Source organism: Taeniopygia guttata, chromosome 7 (assembly GCF_048771995.1).
Source record: "Taeniopygia guttata chromosome 7, bTaeGut7.mat, whole genome shotgun sequence".
NCBI classification, from domain to species: Eukaryota; Metazoa; Chordata; class Aves; order Passeriformes; family Estrildidae; genus Taeniopygia; species Taeniopygia guttata.
Window position 1 is genome coordinate 36,643,889 of NC_133032.1, and position 19,278 is coordinate 36,663,166.

Here is a 19,278-nt window from a genome sequence, read left to right on the forward strand (position 1 = left end):
GGGGAAACCCAGTCAGCTAAAATGTCATGACTTGCTTCTCTGCAGGTGTCAACTTGACTTCACTGAAATGGCACAAAACTTTGATTTTCTCATCAGGAAAAAATGTTTATTCCCTCTACCAGACCTAACAGATAAGAACATACTGTGTGTAACATTGCATATTTTGATCCTGTGTCTAACTGTTCTTGAGACACACGCTAAAAATATTTTGTGTGCTTTGCCTCAAATTGTTATCATGAATTATTGAATTGAGCTGTTACTTTTTCATTAAACTGGCAGCCTTAATAATTTAAACACTGGTCTTTAAGAAACTTACTGTATACTGATGATCTTCACAGGAAGAAAGAGAACCTCCCAATTATTTTATATCTGTCTTGATATTTTTTTTTTTTTTGGTAGGGTTTTAATGCAGTGCATGACTTACCAGGCATTACTGGATGCCTGTAGTATTTTAGCACACCAGACAACATTTCTCTCCATTTGATTTGTCATTGAGAATTTAGCTCAGATATTCCTGTGGCTACAGGTTTTCCCAGCCATGGGAAACTCATACCTTCTGAACGTTCAGATGCAGCTCATGGGTACATCTTCAGCTCACCCCAGAAAATGAGGTAGGAAACAACCTTCAAAGTTTTGTAGTAAATGAACTTCATGGGTACAGCTTCAGTTCACCCCAAAAAACAAGGTGGGAAATAAAATTCAAAGTTTTGTATCTCCACATGTCCCTGGTCCATTGGATGGCAACCTTGTTGCACCTGAGCAATATCTGCTACTCCAAAGGAAACCCAAAAACTAAGGGAAGTGTGAAAAGTTCTGAAGCTATAGCCTGATTCAATAAAAAAACCTCAACTTGATTCTCAACTAATTTGGATTTTTTAAAAGTGTACTTTCTGTGGGGTGACAATCGCTGCAAAATGAAGGCTCTGGAAAATTTGTTGGCAAATCATTGCACTGGTGGCTTTACCAAGTCCCTTAATCTCCTGAACCTGCCTCAGAACATCAAGGCAAGAAGTGTTTCAAAGTACCTCCCCAAAACCCAGAACAAACTCTCAAACCCCACAGCCTTTTTGTGGTAGAACTAGAGATGATAAAAATCAGAAATTCTGGGAGTCAGTTGATGTCTCTGATCCATGGTTACTTAAATTACACCAATGCTCATTTTGCACAGCATAACAGCAACAAAGATCACAAACATTAACTTCCAACACCAATAAAGTATGAATAATCTCCATTGCTACAAATTTTTAAAATACACCATATTTTTTTTCCCACATATGTCCTTGTAGCCTCATAAAACAGTTTCATTATGTGGGCTTGTGTATATATATCACAAAATGTTAGCTACTGCTAAAAGTAAGAAAATAGATTTTGACATTGGAGAATTATTTTCCTGCTCTCCTGTGCCTCTGGATCTAAAGGCAGAGCTACTCAGCTGTTTAATCTGGCCTGAGTCCAGGATTGCATTTCGTGGTGAGATGCCAAGAGCAGCGATGCCACATGGAACAGGAGTTATCTTCTGCAAACTCACAGTGATCACAGGGCAGTTTCTATTTGAACTGATAGAAAGAACACACTCATGCAGCTTTCTTCTCTGGTCAGGACTGATTTTCGTTTGGGAGACTGAATTTTGTCTTATTAATCAGAAGATGTACGAGATGCTGTAATCACTTCATTACACAGGGTTTGCCAACCCTTCCATGCCATGTCCATCAAAATTCCTGGCCCTGCCCTCCCTGAGCATGTCTGCAGTCCTGAACTACAGCAGAGGCTCACAAATTGCAGAGATCAGCCATTATATGTGGGTTTAAGTCATACAGAAAAAAGGTAAAGTTTTGAAGTCTATATGTATATGAAAAATAAACATTTTTTTGTCCATTTTTCCATGTTACCACTTGTCAAAACTGTCAAGGTGGGAAAGGCTGTTTGCTTTCTGTCCCTCAGTTTAAAGTAGCTGTATGTGGGCATCACAATAGCCTTTAAATTAATCCCCAGTCCAGCCTGCTATCCCTGTTCAGTTTATCTTCCAGAAAGTTTAGGTCTTGTCCTTTCTCTACTGCCACTCCTCGCTCTCCCTCTGGCCAGGTGCAGGGCTGGACACTGCTGCCCTCTGAGCCTCCTGTGTCCTTCTGCATTTTCCTTCCTCTATCTCTGTCTTCTCTACTCTTCCTCATTAGTAGGGCAGCTCCCTTTTCCTTCCCAATAAATGCCTCTCAGATGTGATGTTGTCTCACCTGACTTAATTTCACCCTAGACCATGTTTTATAAAAAAGAGCTCCTCACACCACCCCCAACTCCTTGCCCAAAAGTTATTCTTCCACAACACAAAACTATGAATTTTAATAGTAATAACAAACATACAAAGAGATTTTACAAGCAGCACATGCAAGAGGGATTGACAAACTGGTTTCTGCAGCAAATTCTAGGTGTAAAATAAGCAGGTGCTTTATGTTTCCACATTCCACGTTCCCCAGATCTTCCAGCTCTGACTCAAGGAAATCATCTGTGCAAAGAGGACAAATATGTAAGTGTCCTGGCTTGGTATCACCAGGTATTTTCCCCTCATCACTCATACTTTGGATGAGGGGAAAATATGGGAAAGATGAACGGCTGTAGAACAGGACACTCATTAGGGAAATTTACAGCAGCATATCAGAATTGTCCATTCCCGTTGTCATAAAAATACTTGCAGTAAAAATGAAACAATCAGAGAAAAAACTAAAGAGATATCTTAGCATTTTATGGGTAATTGTATACAATCTTCTAGAGACCATAAAATAAAAATCAACCAGAATGGAAGTGGTTGGTTCAGTGTACGTTAAAGCTGTTGAATGTTTTTCCTAGTGAAACAGTTGAAACTTGGAGAGATGTGTGAAAGGAGACAGAAGAAGACACTGGAAATGTAAAATGAGCACCAGGGCAGACAGCCTTCCAGTCTGCACCATCATTTTCATGAGGTCCACCAGGGCTGGCTCCGAGCCTGGGCAGTTCACTTTTGAAAAGCATTTCTTTATTGTTATAATGAAAATTCACCGTGGTTCTAATGGAAAAAAATACTTTAAACAGACCTTTAACAAGAAATACAGGAGGGAGGCAAGACTCATTAAGTGTGAAGTTTGACAAGTATTAGTGAAACAAAAGACCCCAGCACACAAGTTTAAATACCAGATAACTCTGTCACCCTCTGATTGCCAGGAGGAGTTAAAATTCAGGTCTCCTGTCTGGAAAAAGTATTACAGGAATATATTCTGAACTTTGCATGGTTCATTTTTTGTTGCGAATTAGATCCATCATGAGATTTATTGAGATGCCTCATGTTTAATAAAATACTCATAACAGTTTGTGAGATTTCACAGGATAAATAACAGGATTGTTAACTGTGTTTGTATAGCAGGTCTCAGGATAATAAATGGCTCATTCAATAATGAACTGACACCAAGTTATTCAGGTTATAAAAATATGGGAGATAAGAGACAAAATAACAAAACTCAAAGGATCAGACATTCAGACATTAGAGTCCAAAGCCAGGTTGCTCCATCATTTGAATTCTCAAACTATATGAAATAAGAGGGTGGAAATTTCCACATGAAGCATTTTCCAAGCCAAATCCACAACAGGATAGAGGACACAACTGTTTTTTTTCCAACACAGCCAAAGACATCTCAATCTTCTCATGTTATTCAAATCTAATAAAAGATTAATACCCTTTTAGAATAAAATAATATAGAAGTGTCTGAAGATAAACACATAAAAAGTAATCATCCTATATCTGCCCCTCAAAGAACACATGAACACAGAAAGTTCAATACATTTTTAAAAAATACATTCTTTAGAAAACATGAACAAGTGAAGACTCTCTGAGTATATTTGACTTCTAAATAAATTGCTTTCTTTTTTGGAATTGCTGAGAAGGCAGACACTCAGTGAGGTCAATGAGACTTACTGATTGCACAGTGTTACAGAAAATTAGGCTACTTATTTGGGAACTAAATATGGATGTTAAGAGCATTCAATGAAGTCACACTTTTGAGCATTTTGGAGCTGGCCTACATTTTTAAAGAAAACTTGGAGACTTTGAGACTTCCAATAACTTTTTGGAAGAACCAGATATTTATGATGTCCTTCGTAGCAATTAAAGGCAATTCACAGAACTGAAAAGATGATTTGGGCGTGGGAGGGGGGAGGTGGCTTCAATTCCTGTAAGGAAACATCAATTTGCAATCAACTAAACTTAATTAGGGTGCTCCCAGTTCTTACCAGTTTTGACTCTGAGGTATTTAAAGGACAAGGAGAGGGTCCCCAGGATGGTATTTGATTCCCACCTATATGTCAGGGTAAAAAATGGTGGAGAAGAGACAATTTAAAGAGGAGGCATGAAGGAAAGGGCAGCAAACAAACCACTCTCTGTTATTGGTGTGGTTGTTCAAATTCAAAGAAAAATAACCAAAGTTTTCAAATTCAAAGAAAATGCTCTCCAAAAGTCATTCCCATCTATTTTGTCCGGGCCAGTTTACCACCAAAGCTTGTACATCTGAGTGTCAGCAAGAAGCTGAGATGTTCATGTTGTTTAATTCCTTGATGTTCTCAAAATAGACTGACCAAATAATAATAACAACTTCACCCCCAGCCTGCAAATAAAAAAAAAAAATAAAAAAAAAAAAAAGAATGTTTGAAATGGCCATTTCAAACTAAAACAACTGCTATTGCTATCAATTTAAGTAATCACATTCCCAGCTGACAGATGCAAAGCTCTCCCTTCAGATAATGACTTTTCCAGCTGATGAGAGTCAGGGAACAGGAAGTGTATGTGGGGATAAGTGTTTGGGAATTAGAGGACAGCCAAAGTTTGTGGCTACCTGTATTATCTGCAGGAGGTTATTTTACTTCTACTGGCACATTTTTATCTGAAATCAGCATAAATGAATCTTTAAAAAATATGTTTAGTGCAGCAGGATACTTTCTTTACAGTACTTTACAGCAATTTTAAGAGTTTATTTTTTCCTTGTTCTTTTCTGCTCGAGATTGAACTCGTTCCATAAGGCAGGAGCTGCAGTTTTCACCAGAGCTGTCACAGGGCAAGGAGAAAATGGTACATGGTGTTTGTTTCTGTCTGCACTCCAGCCAAACCTGTTCCCTGATTTCCAGCAGGGTTGGAAATGCAAATGCCTGCTGGCTAAAAGAAATAAGAATCTTTTCTGAGACATGTCCCAAGACAAGAGTTGGCAAACTGAGCTACATTCATACCCTTCACTGTCCTGTGCAGCATTAAGGAGGTTACTCCCAGTTTGCCAAAGGAGAGCCTCAAGACTTTTCCAGCACTTGGAGCATTTTTGCATGCCCTAAATCATCAGTGCTGTCAGATATGGCTCAAAAGATGCAAATAATCAGCCTGTTCCTAAAAGATACCTGAGCTGAGCTCTTGGAGACCACGCAGAGTTGCCTAAGATGGGTGCCATGCCAGAGAGGACACACCGTGTCCGTGTCCATGAGAGAAGAATGTGTTTAATTCTCTGTGCAGCAGGAAAGGAGGGGCCACGTTAAACATCTCCCTGGAGCATTCAGGAGAAAATCGTTGAAAATCTGATGGCAGTTTCATGACCCAGCTTTTTCCTGTGCCAGACAGCACTAAGTTGCCCTAAAATAACAGAACCTCCATTCTACGATGAAATAACTCTGCTGGGCTGATCATCATAAAAAGTTATAACCCAACATCAAATTTTAGTTTTTTACCAGGAAAGGGAAGGCTGAGGAACTTCATCTACAAGTCTGTAAAAGGATCACCATAAGCCAGCCCATCAGACTGTCAACTGATATGAAATGAAATATTCCTACTCATGATGACAGACTGAAATTTTTATTGGGTTTGACCAAATCAGAAGCAAATATTGTGGGGGTTTGAATCTTGTGTCTCCTATTCTGCAATACTAATATTGTAAAAAAACAAACCAAAAAAAACACACCAAAAAATCAAACAAACAAAAAACTCCACCAATTTTATAAAAAAATAGAAGAATAAAATGATACCCCAAAACTACAACAGCAGTTATCAGTTTTTCACTTTAACTCTTGTCTTATTATGTCTGCTTCTATTTCTTATCTCTTGATAAAATTTTCTTTTTGGAGTTAAACTTCCCACAGTCATAATAATAAATGGAACACGAGGCTTGAACTCAGTGTCTCTGTTTTTTCTCTTCTGCTTTCACTGGAGGTATCAAACAGGGTACATGAGAAAAGTAACACAACACAGAGTATGGAATGGAAATGAGCTATTAAAGTCATGATAAGAACTAGAGAGAGAGATTCTGGAATATGTGTGGTGTGAAATATGATCTCTTGAAAGAGTACATGTGAAGAAAAAGGCAGCATGCAAAAGCAGCAGCATTATATGCTCATACTCCACGCTCCTTTCTTGTGAGACTCTGCCACATCTCACACCAAAATCTTCCTTCTATTTGTGTATCTTTAGTATAGGATTTTTTATAAAAGTAGGGGGTTTTTATTAATAACAGCAAGGAGAAAGGAGAAGTGATTGTGGCAAGATGCGGAGTTTCACATATGGAAAGAGGAATGCAAAATGGAAAATGTGGTGGAGTTCCCATCCCTGGAGGTCTTCAAGGACATGGCACTCATTACTCTGGTGGGGATTTGTCACAGCTTGAACTTGATGATCTTGAAGGTCTTTCCCGACCCTAATCATTCTGTGATTCTGCAAAAGAGCAACACCAGCCTTCCACAGAATCTCCAAAATGTGGAAAGTCTGTTTCCTCATTAACAAAATTCCTTATTGAAGTGATGGAGGTCTCACAGCACTCACTGGTGACGGGAAAAGCAATCCACAGCTCCACATATTGTTTTATTTACTTTTCAAAAAATTAAACTCCATTGGAAAGCTGCTTTGGCCTCACACCCATGGCATCACACTCTATTGCTTCCCTTTGAAACACATCTAGTAAACTTTAAAAGCCTAGCCCTCCAAAAGCAGAGGCCATACAAATACTTAAGGGGTTAATAAACTCTTCCATTATAGCAAAATCACAAGTTTTACACATCAAGCCTGAGCAGTTGGAGCTCCTAGGAGAGGAGTAATTGCATTGTAGTAACGTTGAGGTTTGATTTAGGTTTCTCCATGGGCAGGATGAAGTGTGTCTTGCTCCTCAGGTGTGAGACTTGGCCACTTTGCCTTTTGCAATATATTATCCCAACACTGTCAGAAAATGCTCAGCAGCGCCAGTCCTTACTAAACTGTGTGTGTTATAAATCCAGGGGAAGGAGGGGATTTCTTATGCCAACAATGCTTCTCAACCTTTACCTTATTACCACACTTCTTGGCTGCTCTGAGATAAAAATCTTTTAAGCTCTTTTTTCTTTTCATTTTTTTACTGCTTGTGTGTGAAATCTCAGATAACGGAGCCAAACGCAGGGAAAGTTCAGGGCGGTTTTACGACTATTTTTTATCAAAAATTTTGATCTCCAAAGCCCGAACGCACAAATTCGTGGCTGTGGGATGAGGTCAGTGAAACCACACCCATTCCCTCGACAGACCTTGCTCCTCCTTTAGTGGAGATTTTAACGTGGGCTACAGAAATATGCCCTGAATGAGGAGAAGCACTTGCCCCTGGATTGAATGCGGCGCCAAGTAAACCAGGAATTCTCTACGTGGCGGATTTCAGCTCTGTGTGTGCTCGAGACACATTATCTGTGAGTTCTGGAGGTGAAGTCCCTCTTTAATGAGATTCAGCTGAGCAGGAATAGCCTAGAAACACCAGCAGGAACGCCGAGGGAGGATGACAAGACAGGTTTGGCACAGAGGGATGCATGAAACAGAATAACCGCAGTGAAGACTTCCAGAGGGAAAAAATGTGGATTGTCTTGTAAGAGGGAAAGTGTGTGACATGAGGAACGGGGAGGAATGGCAAATACATGTCAAGCAGCACATTTTATTTACCTTTCATTAGCATGTCTTCCTAGGAGAAGGTTAAATACTCCAGGAGAGGGATGGGATTTTTCTTATGTTAACTAATCCAGACAAAAGTGAATGGAGATTTGCTTTCTTCAGCATTCATTGATATTAATTGCTTTATTGAACTAGCTGTGGGAACGTGGATTTCCCAATGCCAGCATAAAGGATCATTATTTATAAGCTAACTGATCCCACAAATTCTGCACTTAGCTCAACATTTCCTTTGGAAATGCTGTAAGAATCTTTTAAAAAAATCATTATATTTCATACTTTACACTAAGGCACACCAGCTAAACGATACAGGTTTTCCAGGAGAAGAAAAACAAATTTTTAAGGTTCACATAACAGACTCCAAATCAGCTCTGAAATGCTGCATATCATTTCATTTCCCCTCCCTTTAGTTTTCATTCTCTCCCTTTTCCCCTGGCTTACAGGTGTCCTTAGTTACAGCCATCAGCCAAAACAAAACACACATGCAGGCTATAAATCTGTATTTGTGTACTAATTCATAAGAGTAAAATATCTTCAGTTGCTCCTTCCAATTTCCTTTCCCTGTTCAATTCATAATTGTGCTGCAGTTTATTGGGCTTAAGCTTTCAGGAACTTTACTTTGTCCCAAAAGGTTGGTTAGATGGAGACCTGAAAATGTGGATTCTGGCTTCAAGGGAAGATACTCAGCAGCAGAGAATCCAAAGCCCAATAAAAGCAACTAAATAAACACTGAAACCTTTTCAAAGCATTCAGCTGGCGCTGTAAACCTTTGGAGATAGATATGGATGGCTCAGTCCATCAGAGTTCATGCAAAAATACACCAAGAAGTTAATAAATTTGAAAAAGAAGCCAAGAATGAATGTTAAGTCCTTTTGTTCCAATATATCCTAGCAATGCTTACAGCATTGCTGCAGTTAAGCTCAGCTTTGCAGTTCAAAGACCAATTTTGGGGCTTTATGTGCTGGTTTAAATCATAGCTGAGCTAAACATGGTATGCAAATTGTAGAGTGATAAATGTTTGTTTTACTTATATTCCTTCCTCTTTATATCACAGTCAGAATCCTTCACCAAAGCCCCCAAAAGCAATCATTTTTGGCACAGTTTAGATGCCAAATTTGCAAGTTACAAAGGAAGAACGAGGCTATACTTTATAGTTACAATCATTCTTTCTCTCTCAGAGGGAAAGAAAAGGCATTTTAAATGGCCTAAAAAGAAGTAAAGTATCCTTGGAGAAGACACACTTGACTAGAAAGATCATATTATTGCACAGAATTAGGTTAAAACAAATCCAAAAATGAGGAAACCTTTTGCCTGGGCCAAGAAAATTCCAGGATAACTGAACTTGCATTTGAGTATCCTTGGCCAGGTGAGATACTTGTAGGTTTGCCTTATTAATGCAAAAAGGATTATTAAAAATAGATATTTTACAAAGATATTATTGACAATCTGTGTAGGAAAAGAGCCTCATGGTTGTGTTCATAACCAAAGCCTGGACATGATAAACCTTGGCTAAAAGAGGTGATTCCAAAGCTCTTCAGCAGAATAAAGTGAACAACAAGTGAGAACAAACATTTCCATTCTTAATCAAAGTGTCCATCAGGTTTCTAGTCAAGGAACCAATTTTGAGGACGGAATTTCCCAGCTTTTCAGTTTTCAGCACCTTCAGAAGAAAGGACTTGTCCACATAGGACAATCAGGACTTGATACGAGACATGTTGATGACCTGAACTTGAGAGAATTAAAAAAATAAAAAGAGCTTGGAGGGCTTTCAGACAGAATAGGATCCTGTAGACACAAAGCAAAGTACTCAGAAATTACCAGAAATGCAAAATTCTTAGAAATCCAAAATATGAAACAGAATTTCTAGTTTTCTTATCAAGACATTTCATGTTAGACCATTACCACAAATGAAAGGAAGCACTTAACATCCTCCTCTGTGTGATTTCCAAGACAGCATTTCTGAGCTCTTTCCTGTGTTCCCATTGCTGTTCCCTTTGCGGAGCATTTCAAGGTTTCAGAATCCATTAAACTGAAGATTTAATTGAGTTTATGTTGCCAATACATGGCTTAGTTTGGTATTATTTGCATGTACATGTGCAAGTGTGCACATACACACTGTAAACTTGGAAAGGGACCCAAGGCTTGCTGAGGTGGAACTGGTCACACTTTGTGTCCAGCTGAAGTGTTCAAAGGGGAAAAAAAAAAAAAAAATCTTTACATCTTTTACTCGAATTGGGCTGGCATGGAAAATCATGTTCATATTGTACTCATTTGTGGTCTGCTTCTCAGGAATTTTAACAGATGACAATTCAAAGATAAATTTGCTTTAAAAATAAATGATGAAAAATAACTGGCTTCCCGGCTCTTATTTCATAATCTCAAAAGTATGTTCAGATTTATATAATTAAAGTAGAAAATAGAAGTCTAAAAATGAAACCCGGTTTTGCATTAGAGCAGCCGGAATTAATAGGATTCTTCTTCCAATTCTTTTGTTTTCTGCCTTAGCACCAAACTCCACCGTGAGTGGAATTGTGGAATTCTGACCTGCTCAGGTTGTGGTTGATACCAAGGCCCATTAAAATATAAACATTCTCAAAGCTAAAGCCCAAAGTTGGGACACTTAGGAACAATGTTTTCCACCTATTTATGAATTGTGGCTTTGAACACTCATTCCCTTCCTTAATTGAGACGAAAAAATAAGACTAAGTTTCTTTCCTTCACAAAGCAATAATTTGGAAGATGACAGTGTTACTCCATAACACAAACTATAGTAAAAAAGGGCAAAAACAGCTCAAATATGATCCTGAGAGAGGTGTAGAGCCTAAGCTCTGGCTTCAAACCTTAAAATCAGCTGTATCTCCATCTCTGGAAGGCAGCAAATTGCCTTGCTGGATGTGGAGCTGAGCAGTAATCCAGCTCTGGGCTTCCCCAGTACAGGAAGGACCTGGAGCTGCTGGAACATCCAGAGAAGGCACCAGGATGAGCAGAGGGATGGAGCAGCTGTGCTGGGAAAAAGGCTGGTAAAATTGGGATTGTTCAGCCTGGGAAAGAGAATCTTTGGGGCGCCCTCACTGTAGCCTGCCAGGACCTGAAGGGAGCCTGCAAGAAAGGTGGGGAGAGACAATTTACGATGGGCTGGATGGACAGGAAAGGGGGGATGGCTTCAAACTGACAAAGAGTAGGTTTAGAGTGGATATTAGGATGAAATTCCACCCTATGAAGGTGATAAGGCCTTGGCACAGGGTGCCCAGAGAAGCTGTGGATCCCTGGAAGTGTCCAAGGCCAGGGTGGAGCAACCTGGCATAGTGGAAGGGGCTTAGTATGGCATGAGTTTTAAGCTCTCGTCCATCCAAAATCATTCCATGGTTCTATGCTAATAGCTACAAGATTCAGGGATGTCCCAAGAAATTTTAAAGATTCCAAATAAATGGGCAAGTGAAATAGTAAATGCAACAAGAGATCAGTTTGCAGAACCAAAAAAATCTGTGGCTAAGGAAGGTGGTGCAGTTTGCTGCTCCTCTGAGTAATGTTAATGCAGTGAAACTCACACCTGAAAGGAAAAAGCAAGCACAAGTTGAAACAGGGAATCACTGAAAGAGGTAATGCAAAATCACAGTCAGATTTCACACTGGATAGGCCTCAACTAAAATCTGAAATTATTCATTCAGCAGCTGTACTTTCACCAACTCTGAGGTGTTTGGGTGAAACATAAATTTGATATGGATTTGGAAAATCAATGGCTTGTGTTAATAGAGACATGGAGACGAACAACAATTTTATGAGCTAAAACCAACAGATATAAAGTTGCTTATGCTTCTCTATCAATTTATATTTTCAACTTCCAGGTCAATTCAATGAAATTTTCAGTGACATTCTCACCCATGGGATTGATTCTTTCTCCTTTTCTGTGTTACCTGAGTAAACCCTGGGTGCTGACCATCCCTTTCTGCCTGTCCTTACACCCTTTTCCAGCTTTTCAGTGTATTACACCTCTCCCTCTTTATTTTCCATTGTTCCTTTAGCAATGCCACCCCTCAGGTGACATCCAACCTCTCCCTTCCACTCTCCCCCTCATCCATACTTAGATTACGTCTGATCCAAGGCCATTTTTCCCCATTTTTCCATATCTGTGACTTCCATGGTGGCAGTAAGAAATCAGCTTCCTTGAGAGATGAACGTGTATTCATTTATTGGCCCATATCTTAAAATAATTGAGACCTGTTAAAATGAACAGAAATCTTGATGCATTATATGAATATAACATGATTGACTGGTTGATCTACAAATCTAAGTCGCCACTCATTCCTTGTCACGCTCAATATTGTGTCTAGATTTTCACCAAATTGTTTGAGTCAGGTTCCCTGTCTTCATGTGAGCTTTTGGAGGTTTTACCACAATAGCATTCTGATATAAATTATAGAGTTGGGATCGCCAGAAATTTCGTTAATAAAAACAATAAGAATAAAGGAAAACAATTCCTTGTAGTAGGCCAATCTGTAAAAGCCTGGATTGATTTCTGAGCACTGTCTCATCTCTTGTTGATGAGAAGGATTGAACAGATTTCTGGACACCAAAAGTAAAAACTGCAATTGAAAACTCCTCACCCACTCTCCAAGCAGAGTGGAATTCCAGTGCATGGAATCCCCAGATGGTGTCAGCTAGAAGGGGCCTAAAAAGTAATTTACAATCAACAGGGACATCTTCCACCATCCCAGGGTGCTCCAAGCCCAGTCCAGCCTTGGACACTGCAGCCACAGCTCCTCTGGGTGATTTGTGCCCTCAAAGGGAAGAATTCCTTCCCAATATCCCATTTATCCTCTCAGCTTTTCCTCAGCAGAGGTGTTTCACCCCTCTAATCATCTCCTTGGCCCTCCTTGGAACCCTCTCCAGCAGATCCATGTCTTTTCTGTGCTGAGGACCCCAGAGCTGGACACAGCAGAACATTTAAATTGTAGGATTAAAATTCAACAGGCCACGTCAAATTGGAGAAAATATTTAAAATTCCCATTTCATTAAAGAAGGAAAAATACACCTTTTATGGTTAGTTAGGAATTACCAAGGTGTTAAATGCAGAACTGGGGATGTTCTGGTAAGGCAAGAGCACTGTAGGACAGTTTCAAAAATCAGAATCTTAAATGTTTTGCTACTATAGAAAAAGGATGCAAAAAACCTCAGGAGGCCTATGGTTACAACTAGAAATAATGTGGAATATCCTTCTACATTCCTTGGTCTTGATAATACTTGATCCACCAATAGTGCTATGAACAGTCATGAAATACCCAGGTCAAAAAAGATGTGGACAAATTTGAGACAGACTAAAAGAGAAGAGTGGGAATGATAAATATATGGAAAATCAGAATTTCAAGGGAAAAAATAAAAGAAAGGGAATTAGAATTGCTTTCTCTATCAAAGAAGAGTCTGGGTAAAATACAAAAGGAATAAAAATACAAACAACAACAACAAAAAAACCCAAACCAAAAACAAACAAACAAAAAAACTTCTGGCCATTTTCTTTGGTGAAATTTCAGGGAAAAATAAAAAAATAAGTATTTCACTGTATGGAAAATATCTCTTGAAAATGGAAACATTTTGTGCAATTTCATTAGGATTTACACCCTTTAATGTGAGATAGACTTAAAATCTATTTTTAACCAAAGAATCTTATTAAAGTAAGAAGATTGCCTGGTTTACTACTTGTAGTTGTTTCAAGCAGTGGTGGCTGATGATGCTCTTTATAAACAATAGGGAATAAATTTAAACAAGCTAAAAGATGTTTAATGTAAAAAAACTGCAGCTTGAGAAAAAATATGTTGTTGTGGATTGCATATTTTACATGCAATTTATGCTGCAGTTTCTCTTCATTAACCACATCTCGCAGATTTTTCAAAGCACCAGCATGAATATTATTAACATGTGTTAAAAATGTGTTTAAAATAATGTATAAAGCTCTGTGTTTAAAGCAAAACTTCAGGTATAATGAACAAGGGTGTCTGTATTTTATATATTGGTTTGTGTGTGTGTGTGTGATATATAACCCAGAATTTGTGTGCACAAATGCACATATATATTGCTCGTGTTTTAATTAAAACTGAATAGACCTTAACAAGAACATCTAATTCATAATTCTCTCATTCTGTTCTATAGATTCTTATTAGTTAAAGCAGATATAATCCATTCTGGAATGTGGTGTATAGAAATTACCAGCATCTCCTTTTCCTATATTCCTTTCCTTTCCATTGGTTTCCTTTTACTACAGGAATCTCAGGGACTAACTTGTAGCTTTCAGTTTTAATCTGCACTAGATCCCCATTGTATCCACCTTCCAAAATTGTTTTTGCTAGACTGGTATTGATAGAAATCATTGATAATGGCAGACACAGGTCTTGAAAATGACAAAACTCGAGGATCTGAAGTCCGAGCAACCAACAATACATTTCATCTCTGGCCTTCACTTCGTGCTCAGTGCCAAGTCTGTCAGGGGTGAAGCTTCAGAATGATTCTGGTTTAAGCAATCCTGGCTGATTTATTAAACCAAGAATTGGTCCTGCTGTCTGGACAATGCTGAATAGAGGAGAGCATTGCCAGTGGATTCGTGTCATGCCAGAGTTAATGGAGTCAATGCAGGTTTGAGGAAACTGGAACTATTAATTGTCCCTGTGAATATTGTTGTAAATTAGAATTTGATTCAGTGGGTTTATGCCTCAACATGGTCAGGTAGTTCACCCAAACAGAAGGTGTTTTTAGTGCCCATCAGGACATGGGACACGATGAAGAGACGTGACAAGACTTTTTGCAGCAACGTTGAGTTTGCCTCCTGGCTGTTGCAATGCACCTAAGGATTCATGGAAAAGACACAATCCAAGCCTCCCAAGTTTTTCCTAATATCCAAATATACTTCACTGCCAAAGTAGAGGTGTAACCAAAGCTCCCACCAAATCAAAAACAGCAGATACATTTATCTTCCCCCACCTTGCTCAAGAACCTCGGGTATCTTTGTTTCTGGTAAATGTTATTTCCATGCTCGTGCATTTCTGCCCTTTACATTGGGACGTGTTAACCAACAAGGAGATAACAGCTAAAAATAGTGAGTTTCTCTCCTCTACCAGCATGCAATCAAGTCTCTGAGGTCGATATGCAGCCCCAAATTCTCGGACTAAAAGTTAAGACAGCCTTTCCCTGGGGAAAAGCTAACTTCATTTCTAAAACACATTTGATTTCCTTTTTCTAATCTCTCCGTAGCCTTTTTACACTGCTGCGTGCTTTAATTTTGCTTTCAGTCAGAAGTTTAAAAACTTTAGCTTCTAATAACTGGAAAAAAATGGTTATTTAAAGATAACTGCAACTTGCTTAACATGCCAGACTATCATATGCTCGCTGCTTTGAAGCTGCAAATTAATGACGAGCAGGAACAGTGACTATCTTTCAGAGGAAACTGACCTCTTTCTAATGGCTCATCGCTAATGTCATCTGTCTGCTGCATCTCATTATGGGAATTTCACGGAGTAAGAAAGTATCTTAAGGCTGTGCACAAATAAAAAGGACCTTCTAGTATTGAGCACTTTGAAAATTTTTGATCTCTCAAAATACCTTCCTTAGATACTGGTTTCCCCTTTTGTGCATGGCACGCTGCTTATGTCATCTATTCTCTGTGACTAATTATGTTAATTTTGTGCCATAAAAGTAACTGAAGGCTGTTAAGGAATAAAAGCTTTTGAGTGGCCTTATTTCATAAACACCCCTTTTGAACAAGGCACATTTAGTCATATTTGCAGTAACAGAAAGAGTCTTGTGCTAAAAATACAACAAAGGCTCTTGAATATGGCCATTTATTCCTACTTTATTAGGTAATTTATGAAAAGTATGAAGGGAAGCCTTTTTGTTACTATAATTTGCATAAAGCTGGTGCCCCATTAATGAGATAACTTCCTGCCTTTTGTGTACCACCAGCTGGAAATAGAAATATAGGAACTTTTCTGTCTCCCAATTACTTAACCTGCTGAGTTCAGAGTTGGAGAGTAAACAGGATTCATATCAGTCAAAGAAGTTGATTTCTGCTGCTCTATGTAAAATATTTTTATTTAATTAAGGAGCCAGTGAAAGTGAAACATTAAAAATACACTAAAATCCATCAGCTCCACGGGCCCAAAGCTTTAGACCTGTGCTTCAATTCTGCACCTGTCTTTTTGTGCTGTCAGTCACAATTAGTTTTGCTCCAGACTAGCTCCATCACAAATCAAGGCACACGTCTAAACCCGACAGTTTGAAGGGCTGTGGGTGCCAAAGGATGCAGATGGGTTCTAGACATCATTTAAAAATCACCTAGAAACTCGACTGGCATCCAGGGCACAGACACTCTTGGAAATCCCATTAATTGCCTCTGGTGTTAATACTTTAGATATTGTGATTTCAACAGAAAACTCCCTGGTCCAGGAGGAACAGCCCAGAGTTCCCGACAAGAAGGAAATTCCTCCTCTCCACCACTGATTTGTGTGCCAAAAGTTCAATCTGCCCTTGGATTGGCTCGTATGGAGCAGTGATTCTTGTCACCCTGCTTAGAAACAGAGGTATTCACATTAGCATTTTTTTTTCATCTGTTTTCCAAGTTAATAGCATCATTTTGACTGCTGAATTAAAGGTATTGTTTATCAATTGTAGCATTTATACATGAAATGATAACTTAGCCATAAAATCAATGGACCAGCTCCCCTATTTAGATATTTTTACACTGTTTACTATCTCTGAATTTATTTCAAGTGGCTTAATTATAATTAGGATAATGACAACTCCTTAAAAGTGTGCTGAAATGTAGGCAGGATAGGAAAAAAATCTATGTATATAAAAGGAATTTAGATTTCAGCTGCACAACCTTTGTGTAGTTTGAGGTCAGTTTGTTGGAGCATTAAATATTGTTCAGTGGTCTAATTGCTTGATTAGCCCTACCTGCCTAATTTGTTAAATCTGAGTAAAAGGCATTTTTTGATGTGGAATAGAGCATGTGACAGGTTTGTACCCACTCCTTGGCTGTATTTTGGGGGCTTTCCCATTGCAGGAAAGCTGCTCTCATCACCATCCAGCCCTAGAGGAGGAAAAGGCAATCAAAATCACCTTTCAGACAATCCAATGGATTCAGTCCCAGTTTAAAGAGTCCTTTGACACTCCCCTGCATATCTAAACAAATCACTGCAAACCCACATATCACCTCATCTAGTTAAAATATGGATATATTTAGAGTAGCTGCAATAGAGTTTCCACTGTCATTTTAACTATGAGCTAAACCACAACTGCTGACAGGCTAAAGGTTGTCTCAGTCAAAGTCCTAATTACTCTACAAATTGCAGCCTGATGATAAGATCCATCTCTCCTTGCTTGAGGCACTGGGCTGGGGAGGAAAGTCTCCAGACTGGGGAGGAAAGTCTGCACGGGCTCCTTTCAGCTTCCACAAACACCTCCAGCCTGGGATTCACAACTCCAAATCGGCTGATTCATTCTCCATCTAGAAGCCTTGAGTACAGGATTAGGAGGCATGAGCGGAGAATCCAATTATTTTTAGCTCAGTTTGCACTTAAAATAATGGTTTAAATTGTGTCTGAAGGGCTGTCTGAATTTGAATCTTTAAGTAGCTAATAATCACCTAATTTGCTGCACCAGTGCTGTGTTTCTACCTGTGGCAACCGATGAAGCCCACAGTTTTTCCCAGGCACCTTTCTGCCAGGTTTCTGTCTGACACATTAGTGACATTTGTTATTTTGTGCTGCCAATTCAGTGCTAGAATGGGCTGCTTTGCTAAAAGGCTGCATGAAAAAAAATGCATTTCAAGTGCTGATAAAGACTTGGGAGAAGATGAAGAGTTATAATTCCCAGTATAGGATATTTCCTGGATTAATATGGCTGTTGTACAGCAGTTCAGGCAGGCTGGGAGCATTTAGAGACATCAGCAATGTTGATTCTCTCTTGTGTGTGAAATACTTTCAAGAAGAGAAACCTTGCTCTGCTGCAGAGAAACCCATGGCACCAACCTCATGTCTCAGAAGGAGGAATCCCATGGAGACCTCTGGCCAGAAGGGCAGCAGCTTCCTAGATATGTTTCCAAAACACCTACACACAGAAAATCATGTTGTAGGGTTACAGAATAACAGGAAACACAGAAATAGAGCTGGGAACATCTCGTGGACAATGCTGGAGCATCAATTGTTGTTCTAAGCTAACGTCAGGCAAAGTCAACTAAAGAACATTTTCACTCTTTACAATCAACAAAGAAATTATTAGTTCAGAGGATTTTCTCTCTCCCCACTCTCAGACCTCTCCCTTTCTCAGACCATAAATACCTTGTTCTTTTTCCCAGGTAAAAAGTTTTTCTGATCCTTTCACGAAGCAATTTCCCTTTCATATTTCTCTTTGCTTTGGTCTGAGTACTGCAAAGGGCTACTCCAGGTCCCCCAGGAGAGGACACTTGTCCCTGGGTGATGTCCCTGATGTCCTGATGACCTTTTTGTGCACCACCCTTGTTCCAGGCAGTCCCCTGCACTCTTCAGGTTGACTTCATCCATCGTCCCGTTCTCCTGCCCACAGGGGGAAAGAGGGAAAGGGAAAGGTCAGGGAAGGTGATGGAAGGGAATGCAGGTGCTCCCACTCTTCTTCCATCTCCCTGCTGCCCACAGATTCCAAACCTCAGCCAAGCACTTCCCTGGGAATTATTTTTGCACGTGGCTGGCCCAGAATGGTACCAACCTTCCAGATCTTTCCCCAGCTGCATCACAGTGAAAGGTCAGCTGCTGTGGAGGCAAGGGAAAAGAGAAATAAATGCATCTTTATCTCCAGGAATTTGCCCAGAAAGGCTTTGGGTGTTCCATGTTTAAGATTCAGTGGAATATGAGTCTATATAAAACTTGAAATAAAAGCAGCCCATTGACCTATTTAATGGGACTAGTCATTAAAGCCACAAGAGCCAAGGAAGAAACAGCCTAATGAGGAATTAAAAAAATAAAAGAGGAATAAAAAAACCCACCCCTCTCCGTGCCCACTAGCCCAGGGCTAGCTTAATTAAAATCAATGTAGAAATCTGCAAGAATCAAGAAATAAACAGTTAAATGTGTTATTTTTATCCCCATATTCCTGGCTGCTCATTCACTGTGATTGGTTTCATTCTCATATAAAGCAACAGCCACTTTTTTGCTTTTTATTCTCCGCCTAATTTGGATAAATATAAACTTTTCTAGGCAAACCCAGAAAATCAGTTGTTACCCTGACTGTGGATCTCTGATGAAGATTCTTTTGCGATTCTGATAATTACGAATATTTATAGTACATGGTTTCAGAGGGCAGCACTAATT

At 39.3% G+C, this 19,278-nt stretch overlaps 1 long non-coding RNA gene across 1 annotated transcript; it reads right to left on the minus strand.

Moving 5' to 3' along the window:
• Positions 1-2,264: 2,264 nt before the first annotated feature.
• Positions 2,265-18,551, minus strand: LOC140684506 (uncharacterized). The gene is made up of 4 exons (XR_012056867.1): positions 18,274-18,551; positions 17,965-18,043; positions 4,255-4,319; positions 2,265-2,500 (listed from the first exon to the last, which is right to left on the minus strand). It is a non-coding gene; the product is annotated as an uncharacterized lncRNA (long non-coding RNA).
• Between the last annotated feature and the right edge of the window lie 727 nt (positions 18,552-19,278).